This window comes from Scyliorhinus torazame, chromosome 16 (assembly GCF_047496885.1).
Source record: "Scyliorhinus torazame isolate Kashiwa2021f chromosome 16, sScyTor2.1, whole genome shotgun sequence".
Classification (NCBI taxonomy): domain Eukaryota; kingdom Metazoa; phylum Chordata; class Chondrichthyes; order Carcharhiniformes; family Scyliorhinidae; genus Scyliorhinus; species Scyliorhinus torazame.
Genome location: NC_092722.1, coordinates 177,239,464 through 177,254,779, shown reverse-complemented (window position 1 = coordinate 177,254,779; position 15,316 = coordinate 177,239,464). Strand labels below are relative to the sequence as shown.

The window sequence follows — 15,316 nt, the reverse complement described above, 5'->3', positions numbered from 1 at the left end:
TGTGAAATGGAGAGGGGAAGCGTGAGAGGGAGCATGAGGGGTGAGGGCGAGGGGCAGATGGGAGGGTGGGGCAGAGGGGAAGGGCAAAAGGGGCAGAATGAGGTGGAGTGCGGGGAGAGGGCAATGTGAGGGGGGAGGGGGAGGTGTAGAGGGGCGCGTGAGAACAAGGGGGCACAAGGGGTAGAGTGAGTGGGGGCATGAGGGGAGTGCCGGGGGAGAGGGCAATGCGAGCGGAATCGCGAGGGGAGGGGGAGCATGAGGGGTGGTGATGGGGGAGAGTGGTGAGGGGGTAGAGGTGTGAGGGGGGAGTGGGGTATGGAAGGGGCAAGAGGGAAATGCGTGGGAGAGAGATGGGGGAGCACGCGGGGGGAGGGCATCGTGAGGGGTGGGGGACTCAGGCAGCGGGATCGTACGCGCGGGCGGCGTGAGGGACCCAGGCAGCGGGAGAGTGCGCGCGCTGGCGGGTGCGCGCACGTCGACGTGATGATCTAAGATGGCGGCGTCGCGCACGGTGGTGACGCAATGACGGCGGCTGGAGTTGTGTTGTGAGGGGAGGGGGCTGCGCGACCGTTGATGTCGGAGCGTCTCCCGGAGCCCAGTCAGTGTGAGGGACAGAGCGCGGGGGAGCGCCGTTAACAGCCAGGGCAAGGCCTCAAACCTTCCCGTGTAACCTGGCCGCGGGGCGGTGGGCAAACCCCGAGCCGCTGAGGGGGAGTGGGCCGGGAGGTGGGTGGGTGGGAAGGGAGAGGGGGTTGGGGCCGGGATAAACCGGCTAACAGCGGCGAGGTGTAGGGGTGGCGGCGGGTGACGGGGCTGTCAGCCGGGCCTCGGGAGAGGAGTGACCGAGCGGGGAAGGCTTGGGAGCCGCAGCAAGTCCGGCCGGAGGAGGAGGAGAGTCGGCCACTCGCTCAGGTAAAATCAGCAAATGTCCATCGGCTGGGTTTGGGTCGGGCTGCGATTGGTTCTGGCTCGGGCTGAGTTTAGGTTCGGCTGGGTTTGGTGCTGGGTTTGGGTCTGGCTGGGTTTGGTGCTGTTTGGGTCTGGCTGGGGCTGGTTGGGTCTGGCTGGGTTTGGTGCTGTTTGGGTCTGGTTGGGTTGGGTCTGGTGCTGGGTTTGGGTCTGGCTGGGGCTGGATTTGGGTCTGGCTGGGTTTGGTGCTGGTTGGGTCTGGCTGGGTTTGGTGCTGGTTGGGTCTGGCTGGGGCTGGATTTGGGTCTGGCTGGGTTTGGTGCTGTTTGGGTCTGGTTGGGTTGGGTCTGGTGCTGGGTTTGGGTCTGGCTGGGTTTGGGTCTGGCTGGGGCTGGGTTTGGGTCTGGCTGGGTTTGGTGCTGGTTGGGTCTGGCTGGGTTTGGTGCTGGTTGGGTCTGGCTGGGTTTGGTGCTGGTTGGGTCTGGCTGGGTTTGGGGCTGGTTGGGTTTGGATCTGGCTGGGTTTAGGTTTGGCTGGGTTTGGGTCGGTCTGGGCGTTGTTTGGTGTGGAGCGCGAGCTTCTGTTGTGGGAACCAATAAAAGCGGAAATGCAGATTGTGCTATAAATGTATGTGTGGGGACTGAAATATCAGGGGGTTTCTTGGCCAAACTCGGCGGAGAATCTCCCTCTTCTGAGCTGGTGCATTTGTTTTTAAGCAGGGCCTTTTTTGTTGTTTTTTCAGCAGGAAAAGGAGGAGTTTGGGGGGGGGGGTTTGTCAGACGATTCCAAGACTTCTTCCCAACACTTCATTTCTGCACATTTATTTCCAGGGTTTTGCTAGCTGTTTTTTTTGTTGGGGGGGGATGGAGAAAGAGTTGGGAACCTTGTTTTCGACGTTTCTATCCGCAGATATTCTGTTCGGGACGAGTTGGGTTCTGACTTTGAGGGGGGGGGGGGGTGTTTCTCATCTCTACCCCCCCCCCCCCCTCCCAACCATGCACCAGCACTGAGCGATTAAAAGAGAACTGACCCACTCCTCGAGTCACTTTGTTGACAAAGCACTGGAGGCATTGCGAAGTGTTGTTACAATTCACACGCAACGAGACTGTTTAGAAATGTGACTGTGGTTCTGCTGGAGTCCAGCTGTGGATTTGGATGGGAGGAAATTGTTACATGTTTCATATTATACATCATGCAACACAAAGTGACTTGGAAAGTGAGACGCCCTGTTAGTTTACGTCTCCGTGTGTGAAGTACTCGAGGGTATTGCATTAAAACCAACGCTTGCAAATTGACGTTACGTGGAATAATGGCCGTGGGGGGGGGGGGGGGGGGGTGAAATATCGTCTGCAGTTTTGTCACCCCAAGGAATTTCTCCCCTGTTGCAAATGACCATTTTGGAGCACTGTCGTGGCATTGAACTGTTAATCTTTTGCCCCGTTAAAACCATTGCTGCAGTATGACTAGTGGAAATCCATATAATTTTGTTGAGATCATGGTGAATTAGAGGTCATTAAATCGCTTGTCAGTTTCAGCTCCAGGTCAGAACAGCTCTTTCCCCTCATGTACTAAACTGTGTGGTCTGGAGTGTGATGTGCCAGAAGTGGGGGTTTCACTAAAAATTAGTTTACTTTTTATAAATCCCGATTGAAATTCAGAAAAGCTCAAATCCTGTCATCATTTGTTTTAATACTCTTGGAGTCAATAGTTGGAACGTGATTGAAAAGCAGTAAGCTTCACAAAAGTGTTAATTTGACACAGTAGATAACAAGAGCAAAGTTCCATTTTATTTATATTAATTGAGTTTACGTGAGAATAATGTGTTGAAAGTGTGTGTGCTTTTATTTATGTACCTTCTTTATTAAGGGGTCTTTTAAGCTCCTGTGGCTGGCCATTGTGTTCTCTGCAATCAGTAAGCTCCATGCCATTTGTTGAAATTGGAATCACTCAGGATATATTGGGAGACAGTCTCCCCTCTGCCTTCTAACCCCACTCATCCCATCCACCCTGACCCGTTAGACTCTGCCCGTATCAACAAATCACATCATTGTTGTTTTCCCGCTTCAGTGTTCTGGCACATTTCCCTTTAAGCAGTTTATCTTGTTTCACCCCCCCGCTTGTCTTTCAAAATCCTTCTTTGCCCCATTCCCAAATTTTCCCTGCAATGTCAAATTTCTTCCCTAGTGATTTTAGCCGCCTTGTCAACTCGCTTACACGCCACTCCACCTCCCGATTTCACGGTACTTTTTGAATCTCTTCGTATAAACTCTAATGTCCGATTGTAGACTCTAGTCTGATTGTATAGCCTTTCTGCTCTTGTAGTCTAGATCACAAGAACTTCAATCCCTTAAGCCCCTCACCACCCACCCACCCCAAACCAGTTTTCTGTGACCTGCCGGGAAAACGACTCCCCGGCACCACTTTTTAAAAATTGGATTTGAAAATTGCCTGCAACCTAAAATGCTTTGCCCTCCATTTGCCATGATGTTTCTGCAGCTGTTGATTTCCTCATCTAATCTCTCACTTCTGACTCCCTCACCTTTCAAGCCTTTTACTCTTCCATCCTGGTTATTCCCCTGGTATTCCCCCCATAATCACTCTCTTTCAAGTCTAGTGTGGTGAAAGCTTGAGCATGAGCATATCTGTTGCACAACTGGCTATTTGTGCATAATCAGACCTGTGCCATATCAGGTCTTATCAAGAACCATTCTCTTGCCAAAACCGTCCATTCATCCCGGATCTATCCTTGAACTCCTCTCTGCCGTCCCCATTATTCTCCTGTCCCACAAATGTGAAAACTGCATCATTGGAATTTCCAACATCCATTTAGCTGGCTCTACGCTGTTTCCCCATCCCACCTCCCTACCCTGACCCTGTCTGTCCCCATGCCAGTGATTGCAGCCTCCTCCTTGGCTGATGTGCCATGATGCTGAATCAGACTGTTGGCCGTCACTGTTTGATCGCAAGTTATTTTGACCCCACATACTCTCCCTCAGAAGACTTTCATGCTGTAGCAGTGCCCAACTCAGCCCATCTGCATTTTAAACTGATCCATAGCTGGTTGAACAATGTTTGAAAGACTTTGATTTTTTTCCCCCCCTGGCAGTATAACTAGTTAATAGTTAATGGGGGCGGGGAGTGGGGCAGCACGGTGGTGCAGTGGTTAGCCCTGCTTCCTCATGGTGCCGAGGACCTGGGTTTTATCCCGGCCCTGGGTCACTGTCCGTGTGGAGTTTGCACATTCTCCCCGTGTCTGCGTGGGTCTCACCCCCACAACCCAAACATGTGCAGGGTAGGTGGATTGGCCATGCTAATTTGCCCCTCAATTGGAGAAATTTAAAACAAATAATTAATGGGAGCGGAGGGGGGATGGCTGTAGCTGGTTACCTATGGGGGGGTGTTCTTTTGTTCTTCAAGATAATGAGCTTAAGTTTTTTTGTTTCTGTTTCATGGGGGCGGGGGCGCTTTTGCTTCTTGGTTGGTTGTCTGGCGTCTGGTGGGGTGGAACTGAGGGGGTGGGGAAATAGTAGTTTGCTGATGATGACAATTCCATTGTTTTTGAACTGGCTTGATGTGGGTGATGGTGGCCATCTTGTGCTGATCTGGAACTGGTGCAGGTTGGGGCTCTGCTGGATTACCTCACTGGGATAGGGTTGATCCTAGCTGGGAGAAGAGGAGGGGGTCGTCAGATGTTCCCTGTCCGATTGGTTACATGGAATGTGAGGGGATTAAATGGCCCAGTTTAAAGGTCAAGTTTGGAAGCTGATGTGGGTTTTCTATAGGAGACCCATTTGAGAGTCCGAGTTCAAACAAGGCTGTGGAAAGGATGGGTATCATTTGGGGACCGTGGTGCTGATTAACACGAGGGGGGCCTGTTCTGCGGTTAACATTTTAGTAGACTCGAGAGGGAGATACGTAATTGTTAGTGGGCCAACGTGTATGCCCCAAATTGGGATGGCACGGAGTTCATTAAAAAGGCGCTGCCTTCTGTTCCAAATCTCGATTCACATCAGTTAATTATGTGGGGTGCACTTAAATTATATTCTGAATCATAGGCTTGAGTCACAAGCCCTTCACTACATCGGTGGTGGCAAAGGAATTGTTGGTGTTCATGGAACAGATGGTGGCAGGCAAAGCTGTGGAGATTTTGGTATCCAAGCGTGTTTTCTTTCTTTTCTCGTGTCCATCCACCCCCCCCCCCCCCCCTCCCTCCCTCTGGGAACGAGGCAGAGGCTGGTGGATGCCATCCTTGAGATGGACCGCCAATACTCGATTGCCCTCACACTGGAACTTGTGGCAGAGAGAAAGAAATTGCAGACGGATTTCAAGTTGTCAATGGGGAAGGTGGTGAGCCAGCTGCGTCCCTTGAGGGGAACATTTTGAGAAAATGGGGGAATGCTAGTCGTTAGCTGAAGAGGCAGCCTGTCACCTGGGAGATAGTTCAGGTTAGGGACTTGGGTGGCGGGTTGGTTTCTGCCCCAGAGAAGGTTAATGTGGTGCTTGTGGCCTTTTACCATGGGCTATATAAGTCTGAGCCTCCGGAGGAGAATTCGATAATGTTACAATTTTTGGACAGGTTGACCTTTCTGGAGGTGGAACGGGAGGAGGCGCCAATTGGACTGGAGGAGATCCTGAAGTGCATTTGTTTAATGCAGATTGGTAAAGCACCTGGTCTGAATGGATTCCCTGTCGAATTTCATAAACAATGTTGACTCCTTCGGTGGAGCAGACAGGATTTGTTAAGGGCCAGCAGCTGTCAGCTAACATTGAGATTGTTGAATGTGGTGTTGACACCCGCCACAGTGACCAAGCCAGAAGTAATTATTTCAATGGATGCGGAATACCTATCTATTCCCCTAACTATGGAGTCTCCCATGACTAATGCTCTACTCCTCTCTCCCCTTCCCTTCTGAACAACAGGGACAGACTCTGTGCCAGAGACCTGTACCCCATGGCTTACCCCTGGTAAGTCCCCGCCCCCAACAGTATCCAAAGCGGTATACTTGTTACTAAGGGGAACGACCACAGGGGATCCCTGTACTGACTGCTTCCTCCCAGCCCCCCTCACCGTCACCCATCTATCTTTATTCTTCGGAGTAACTACATCCCTGAAGCTTCTATCTATGACCACCTCTGCCTCCCGAATCATCCGAAGTTCATCCAGTTCCAGTTCCCTAACGCGGTTTCTGAGGAGCTGGAGATGGGTGCACTTCCCACAGATGAAATCAGCAGGGACATTGACGGCGTCCCTCACCTCAAACATTCTACAGGAGGAACATTGCACTACCTTCCCTGCCATCCCCTCTAGATAAAAAAAAGAAAGAACCTATCTGTTATTCACTCCCCTTCTCAGCAAGCACTCACTCAGCAACCTCTGCGCCCCACACGATAATACCTGAGGGAAAAGAAAAGAAAAACTACTTACCAGTCACCAGCCAATCCCTTACCTGCAGGCTGTGACATCACGGTTCAACTGCTTTCGACTTCTACCTGCCCTCGAGCCTTCCTCTTGATCTTTGCAGCAGTTGTTTTTTTTTGGTTAGAGGAGTGGGTAGGGAGGGAAAAACTGAAGAAGTAATTCGGGTTTAAGTGTCACTTGACAACAGCTCCTCCACAAACCACATTCAAGTTAGGGTGAGTACACGGACGTATGCAAATTTCCCTCGCAACTTTTTTTTTCAAAAAATATACTTTATTCATAAAATCTATCATAAACATTACAGAACATTTTGAATTGTCTTGACTACATTTCCATCAGTTACACATTCCCTTGACTTTCTTCCATTCAATCTTGATAACCTTACACACATATCGCTCTTTACGTTACAATTCCTTCTGAAACATTTACATTGTCATGCTTCTGTTGTACATTGGAGTGTTAATGACCCAGACCGAGGGGGGTTTACACTGTTACCCGCCCCTCGGTGTACATTTGCTGGTAAGACCTTACACCGTGGTCTTTCCCCATTGCGGCAGCTACCCCAAGCTTGAGTGCGTCCCTCAGCACGTAGTCCTGGACCTTGGAATGTGCCAGTCTGCAACACTCGGTCGAGGACAGCTCTTTGCACTGAAAGATCAAGTTTCGGGCAGACCAAAGAGTGTTTTTCACCGAGTTGATGAGCTTCCAGCAGCAGTTGATGTTTGTCTCGGTGTGTCCCCCTGGAGACAGTCCGTAGAGCACAGAGTCCTGCGTCGCAGAGCTGCTCGGGTTGAACCTTGACAAATACCACTGCATCTCTCTCCAGACCTTCTTTGCAAAGGCACATTCCACAAGGAGGTGGGTGACCGTCTCATTTTCCCCACAGCCACTCCCGAGGGAAGCGTGCAACGGCGCAGAGCCTTCGGGTGTACATGAAGAATCTGACGGGGAGGGCCCTTCTCACCACCAGCCAAGCTAGGTCTTGGTGCTTGTTTGTAAGTTCTGGTGATGAGATGTTCTGCCAGATGCTCCTCGTGTGCGATGTGGGAGCTCAGGGACACGTCCACTGTCCCTGGCTCCTTCACGTGCAAGAAGTGTGTCCAGTTGCAGCTCCTGTTAGACCGCTTGGCGGCTCTGGAGCTGCGGATGGACTCGCTTTGGAGCATCCGCAATGCTGAGGACGTCGTGGATAGCACGTTTAGCGAGTTGGTCATACTGCAGGTGAAAGGTACTGAGGGAGATAGAAAATGGGTGACCAAAAGACCGAGCAAGAGTAGGAAGGCAGTGCAGGTGTCCTCTGCGGTCATCTCCCTGCAAAACAGATATACCGCTTTGGATACTGTTGAGGGAGATGGCTCACCAGGGGAAGGCAGCAGCAGCCAGCTTCATGACACCGTGGCTGGCTCTGCTGCGCAGCTGGGCAGGAAGAAGAATGGGAGGGCTATAGTGATAGGGTACTCAATTGTAAGGGGAATAGACAGGCGGTTCTGCGGACACAAAAGAGACTCCAGGATGGTATGTTGCCTCCCTGGTGCAAGGGTCTCGGAGCGGTTGCAGGACATTCTTGGGGGGGAAGGGTGAACAGCCAGCTGTCGTGGTGCACATAGGCACCAACGATATAGGTAAAAAAACGGGACAAGGTCCTACAAGCTGAATTTAGGGAGTTGGGAGTTAAGCTAAAAAGTAGGACCTCAAAGGTAGTAATCTCAGGATTGCTACCAGTGCCACGAGCTAGTCAGAGTAGGAATGTCAGGATAGATAGGATGAATGCGTGGCTCGAGAGATGGTGCAAGAGGGAGGGATTCAAATTCCTGGGACATTGGAACCGGTTCTGGGGGAGGTGGGATCAGTACAAACCGGACGGTCTGCACCTGGGCAGGACTGGAACCGATGTCCTAATGGGGGTGTTTGCTAGAGCTGTTGGGGAAAGTTTAAACTAATGTGGCAGGGGGATGGGAACCGATGTTGGAAGGTAGTAAAACAGGGACAGAAACAAAAGGCAGTAAGGGGGAAAGTGTAAGGCAGAGAAGCCATAGTCAAAAATCAAAAAGGGCGATAGTACAAGGTACAGTGACTGAGGGGAGCTCAGTGAATAGGACCAGGAATACTAAAAGGAATAAAACGGGAAGTGAAAACATTAATGGTAAGTGACACAGCAGGTTGTTACATGAAGATATGGGTTCAACGACAAGGAAAATTAGGAGAAAGGTTAAGAGGAAATATAACTTAGGAGAGGTTACTGATCGAGGTGTTAAGATTCAGTACAGAGGTAAAAAAGCCAACATAGGTGTACTTTACCTGAATGCTCGTAGTATTCGGAATAAGGTAAATGAGTTGATGGCGCAAATCATCGTGAATGACTATGATTTAGTGGCCATTACTGAAACATGGTTAAAGGATGGTCACGACTGGGAGTTACATATCCGAGGGTATCAAACTATTCGGATGGACAGAGTGGATGGTAAGGGAGGTGGTGTAGCTCTGTTATTTAAGGATGACATCTGGGCAACAGTAAGGGATGATATTGGTGCTATGGAGGATAAGGTTGAATCCATTTGGGTGGAAATCAGGAATAGTAAGGCGAAAAAGTCACTGATAGGAGTAGTCTATAGGCCACCAAATAGTAACATTATGATGGGGCAGGCAATAAACAAAGAAATAACTGATGCATGTAGAAATGGTACAGCAGTTATCATGGGGGATTTTAATCTACATGTCGATTGGTTTAACCAGGTCGGTCAAGACAGCCTTGAGGAGGAGTTTATAGAATGTATCCGCGATAGTTTCCTAGAACAGTATGTAATTTCATAGAATTTACATTGCAGAAGGAGGCCATTCGGCCCATCGAGTCTGCACCGGCTCTTGGAAAGAGCACCCTACCCAAGGTCAACACCTCCACCCTATCCCCATAACCCAGTAACACCACCCAACACTAAGGGCAATTTTGGACACTAAGAGCAATTTATCATGGCCAATCCACCTAACCACATCTTTGGACTGTGGGAGGAAACCGGAGCACCCGGAGGAAACCCACACAGACACTGGGAGGATGTGCAGACTCCGCACAGTGACCCAAGCTGGAATTGAACCTGGGACCCTGGAGCTGTGAAGCAATTGTGCTATCCACAATGCTACCGTGCTGCCCGTAATGGAACCTACGAGGGAACAAGCGGTCCTAGATCTGGTCCTGTGTAATGAGACCGGATTGATTCAGGATCTCATAGTTAGGGATCCTCTCGGAAGGAGCGATCACAATATGGTGGAATTTAAAATACAGATGGAGGGTGAGAAGGTAAAATCAAGCACTCGTGTTTTGTGCTTAAACAAAGGAGATTACAATGGGATGAGAGAAGAACTAGCTACGGTAGACTGGGAGCAAAGACTTTATGGTGAAACAGTTGAGGAACAGTGGAGAACCTTCCAAGTGATTTTTCACAGTGCTCAGCAAAGGGTTATACCAAGAAAAAGGAAGGACGGTAAAAAGAGAGAAAATCGACCGTGGATATCGAAGGAAATAAGGGAGAGTATCAAATTGAAGGAAAAAACATACAAAGTAGCAAAGATCAGTGGGAGACTAGAGGACTGGGGAATCTTTAGGGGGCAACAGAAAGCTGCTAAAAAAGCTATAAAGAAGAGTAAGATAGATTATGAGAGTAAACTTGCTCAGAATATAAAAACAGATAGTAAAAGTTTCTACAAATATATAAAACAAAAAAGAGTGGATAAGGTAAATATTGGTCCTTTAGAGGAATGAGAAGGGAGATTTAATAATGGGAGATGAGGAAATGGCTGAGGAACTGAACAGGTTTTTTGGGTCGGTCTTCACAGTAGAAGACACAAATAACATGCCAGTGACTGATGGAAACGAGGCTATGACAGGTGAGGACCTTGAGCGGATTGTTATCACCAAGGAGGTAGTGATGGGCAAGCTAATGGGGCTAAAGGTAGACAAGTCTGGACCTGATGGAATGCATCCCAGAGTGCTAAAATAGATGGCTAGGGAAATTGCAAATGCACTAGTGATAATTTACCAAAATTCACTGGACTCTGGGGTGGTCCCGGCGGATTGCAAATTAGCAAACGTGACACCACTGTTTAAAAAAGGAGGTAGGCAGAAAGCGGGTAATTATAGGCCAGTGAGCTTAACTTCGGTAGTAGGGAAGATGCTGGAATCTATCATCAAGGAAGAAATAGCGAGGCATCTGGATGGAAATTGTCCCGTTGGGCAGACACAGCATGGGTTCATAAAAGGCAGGTTGTGCCTAACTAATTTAGTGGAATTTTTTGAGGACATTAACAGTGCGGTAGATAACGGGGAGCCAATGGATGTGGTATATCTGGATTTCCAGAAAGCCTTTGACAAGGTGCCACACAAAAGGTTGCTGCATAAGATAAAGATGCATGGCATTAAGGGGAAAGTAGTAGCATGGATAGAGGATTGGCTAATTAATAGAAAGCAACGAGTGGGGATTAATGGGTGTTTCTCTGGTTGGCAATCAGTAGCTAGTGGTGTCCCTCAGGGATCAGTGTTGGGCCCACAACTGTTCACAATTTACATAGATGATTTGGAGTTGGGGACCAAGAGCAATGTGTCCAAGTTTGCAGACGACACTAAGATAAGTGGTAAAGCAAAAAGTGCAGAGGATACTGGAAGTCTGCAGAGGGATTTGGATAGGCTAAGTGAATGGGCTAGGGTCTGGCAGATGGAATACAATGTTGACAAATGTGAGGTTATCCATTTTGGTAGGAATAACAGCAAAAGGGATTATTATTTAAATAAAATATTAAAACATGCTGCTGTGCAGAGAGACCTGGGTGTGCTAGTGCATAAGTCACAAAAAGTTGGTTTACAGGTGCAACAGGTGATTAAGAAGGCAAATGGAATTTTGTCCTTCATTGCTAGAGGGATGGAGTTTAAGACTAGGGAGGTTATGCTGCAATTGTATAAGGTGTTAGTGAGGCCACACCTGGAGTATTGTGTTCAGTTTTGGTCTCCTTACTTGAGAAAGGACGTACTGGCACTGGAGGGTGTGCAGAGGAGATTCACTAGGTTAATACCAGAGCTGAAGGGGTTGGATTACGAGGAGAGGTTGAGTAGACTGGGACTGTACTTGTTGGAATTTAGAAGGATGAGGGGAGGATCTTATAGAAACATAAGATTATGAAGGGAATAGATAGGATAGATGCGGGCAGGTTGTTTCCACTGGTCGGGGAAAGCAGAACTAGGGGGCATAGCCTCAAAATAAGGGGAAGTAGATTTAGGACTGAGTTTAGGAGGAACTTCTTCACCCAAAGGGTTGTGAATCTATGGAATTCCTTGCCCAGTGAAGCAGTAGAGGCTCCTTCATTAAATTTTTTAAAGATAAAGATAGATAGTTTTTTGAAGAATAAAGGGATTAAGGGTTATGGTGTTCGGGCTGGAAAGTGGAGCTGAGTCCACAAAAGATCAGCCATGATCTCATTGAATGGTGGAGCAGGCTCGAGGGGCCAGATGGCCTACTCCTGGTTCTTATATTCTTATGACTCTGACAGTCTGCTCAGGGAACCGTCCAATGCCCTCCACGAGTCTACACACAGCTTGATACAGCTGCACACACAGGTGGCCATCAGGATGAGGGAGACGTTGGGTATGTCTTTCCCTCCCTTATCCAGATGTTTGTACATAGTGTCCCTTCGGACACGGTCCATCTTGGATCTCCAGATAAATTTGAAGATGGCCTGGGTGACTGCTGTGGCGTAGGGTCGGGTAATGGGCCAGACCTGCGCTATGTACAGTAACACCGAGAGTACCTCACACCTGATGACCAGGGTTTTGCCCGCAATGGAGAGGGAGCGTTGCTCCCACCAGCCCAGTTTCTGTCTTACCTTGGCTATGCGCTCCTCCCAGTTTTTGGTGCACGCCCCAGCCGCTCCACACCATATCCCCAGCACCTTCAGGTAATCTGACTTGACAGTGAAGGGGACAAAAGACCGGTCGGCCCAGTTTCCAAAGAACATGGCCTCGCTCTTGCCGCGCTTGGCTCCCGAGGCCAGTTCAAACTGGTCGCAGGCATTCAAGAGCCTGCGTACGGATGCGGGATCCGAGCAGAAGATGGCGACGTCGTCCATGTACAGGGAAGCCTTGACTTGCACGCCTCCACTGCCTGGGATCGTCATTCTTGTACCTGGATCCTTCCTGATGGACTCGGCAAAAGGTTCTATGCAGCACACAAACAGGGCAGAGGAGAGAGGGCAGCCCTGCCTGACTCCAGATTTGATCTGGAACTTTTCTGATTCCCACCCATTGATTGAGACTGCGCTATAGATGCTTGTGTAGAGCAGTTTGATCCAATTGCGAATTCCTTCCCCAAACCCCATTTTAGAGAGCACATCCATCATGTAGATGTGCGATATTCTGTCAAAAACCTTCTGCTGGTCAAGGCTGATGAGCCAGGTGTCCACCCTCCTGTCCTGCACGTAGGCGATCGTATCCCTGAATAGCGTGAGGCTATCAGAGACCTTCCTGCCGGGTACAGCACAACCAATCAGCAGCTCCGATCTACTGCCCTCTGCTGGATGCTTGTCTTTACTTGAACAGCTAGGGTCTCTTGCTCAGGTACACCTTCAAGTTAGGGTGAGCACACGGACGTACGCAAATTTCCCCCGCAGCAGCCAATCAGCAGCTCAGCTCTACTGCCCTCTGCTGGATTTCGTTTGAAGAAAAATATTTTTAGAAACTGAACCGTGATTATTGCAATGCCCTTTTGAACAGCCTCCCATCCTCTGTGGCCTTTAAACCTTGGCTCACCCAGGGTGGTGCAGTGGTTAGCACTGCTGCCTCACGGCGCTGAGGACCGTGAGGCGCAAGTTTGGCCCCAGGTCACTGTCCAAATGGAGTTTGCACATTCCCCCATATGACTGCGTGGGTCTCAACCCCACAACCCAAATATATGCTGGGAAGGTGCATTGTCCATGCTAAATTGCCGCTCAATTAGGAAGAAAAGAATTAGGTACTCTAAATTTATATTAAAAAATAAACCTTGGGTCACCCAAATAGCGACTCTGTGTTATTGTGTCCCAGAACAACTCCAGCGTTCCCATCACCCCTGTCCATTGCACGTTAACTTATCCAATTTAAAATTCTCTTCACCCTCCTGTTCCTTCCTATCTCTGTAACCTCTTTCACCCCTGCAACTACTCTTAACTGTCCATTCTTTCGACCATATCTCCCATCCCCATCAATGGGCATGCTGTCAGCTGTTCAGGAACCAAGCTCTGGAATATCCTTCTAAACCCACGTGCCTTTCCAGTTTTTTGAGACCATACTTGGAATGTAACAATTTGGACCAAGCTTTTGGTCGCCCCCTCCTAAAATATCTTCTTCTGGCCATATTTAGCTGGTTATGCTTCTGCAATATTGTGGGATGTTTATCTTCTGTTAGCAGTACTATATAAATGCATGTTGTTTACACGAACTCTTGTCTATAACTTCCTGTCGGTTAGCTCAGTTGGCTGGGTGGCTGTTTTGTGATGCGGAGTGATGCCAACCGTGCAGGTTCAATTTCTGTACCAGCTGAGGTTAGTCATAAAGTCCCCATCTTCTCAACATCGCCCCCTCGTGATGAGGGTGTGGTGACCCTCAGGTTAAATCACCTGCAATCAGCTCTCAAAGGGCAGCGCAGCCTATGGTCCTCTGGGACTGTGGTGACATTTACTAGAGCTGAATGCTAACAAACTTACTGTCTCCTTATCTGGCATAATTGTTTGAAAGAGTGCAATATTGGGCAAATATGTGTATTCCTCTTGAGGTTAACTCATATTTCGGAACTATTTTAAGAAATATCTCTTCTGGAAACTTGGAGCTGGTGTGGAGTAGTTCTTATGATTCAGTTCCGTAGTTCAAAAGCATCAGATTCCCATTTTAATGTGCCTGTTTAATTCAGTTGTTGTATAGTTCATAGTACAAAGAATGACACCCCCAATATCTATTCTATAATTTCATCATGAAAACTTATTGATTGTAATTGGAATTATGGATCTGTTGTATTTTTTCCACAATATTAGCTCTGTAACCTGAAGTGCCTATGACTATTGTGCAAATGTTTGTTTTCAGCATTAAAATAGATGCATGGTGCATATAATACATGGCTTGCTGTTGCGTGCTTGTGCCTTCATTTATTGCATGGATAATGATTTGTTTGCGATCAAAGAAATAGAAAAACATTGCACGTAGATTGGGACCTGCAGTATTATCCCACCAAAGTAATATTGCTCCCTGGAGTGATTACATTGTGTGCAGGAATGGCCATACACTTCATAATCTAATACTGTTTTTCTACATATGGCATTCCTACCAAGAATTGTTTTATGTAACATTCATTTTAAAAATAAGTTGGGTGAATTTTATCTCTCGGCGTATCAGTCTTGGGGAGTGGAACATTTATTTGATTTCATGCCAGCAATCAATCACTCCCAAGTTGGGTTCAACATAATGAGTTTCAGAGCAAAGTTCCCTCTTTGCTGCCTTAACGTGCCAGCCCATAAGGAAATTCCAGAATGCATCAGTGTAGATTTCTCCATACCATAACATGAACCCTTGCTAGATGAGAAGTTATGTATTGTGATCTCATGCCATCTGAACCGAGTTGGAACTGGCAAATATGTTGTCTAGAAACTTAACAGATGCCCCCAGTTTGGACTGTTTTTTGAAACTTTGGGCTTGAAGTGAAAAATTCAATGTGTAAACTTATTTTTGAGGTTAAAAATTCACTTTCTGGTTTGACTCCAGTCGGGCTAGCTGGAATATATATGTGAGATGCTTGAGGTGGCACAGTGGTTAGCACTGCAGCTTCACAATGCCGAGGACCCAGGTTTGATCCCGGCCCCGGGTCACTGTCGTGTGGAGTTTGCACATTCTCCCGTGTCTGCATGGGTCTCACCCCCACAACCCAAAGATGTGCCTGGATTGGTTACGCTAAATTGTCCCTTAATTGGAAAAGAATTGGATAC

At 48.3% G+C, this 15,316-nt stretch overlaps 1 protein-coding gene across 1 annotated transcript in view; it reads left to right on the top strand.

Annotated features, from left to right (window-relative positions):
• The first annotated feature begins 739 nt into the window (after positions 1 to 739).
• The window catches only part of shoc2 (SHOC2 leucine rich repeat scaffold protein), a 148,535-nt gene continuing 133,958 nt past the window's right edge, over positions 740 to 15,316 (top strand). Inside the window, exon 1 of the mRNA XM_072479516.1 lies at positions 740 to 912. The gene's annotated coding sequence lies outside the window, so the exon portion shown is untranslated. The remainder of the gene's footprint in view (positions 913 to 15,316) is intronic.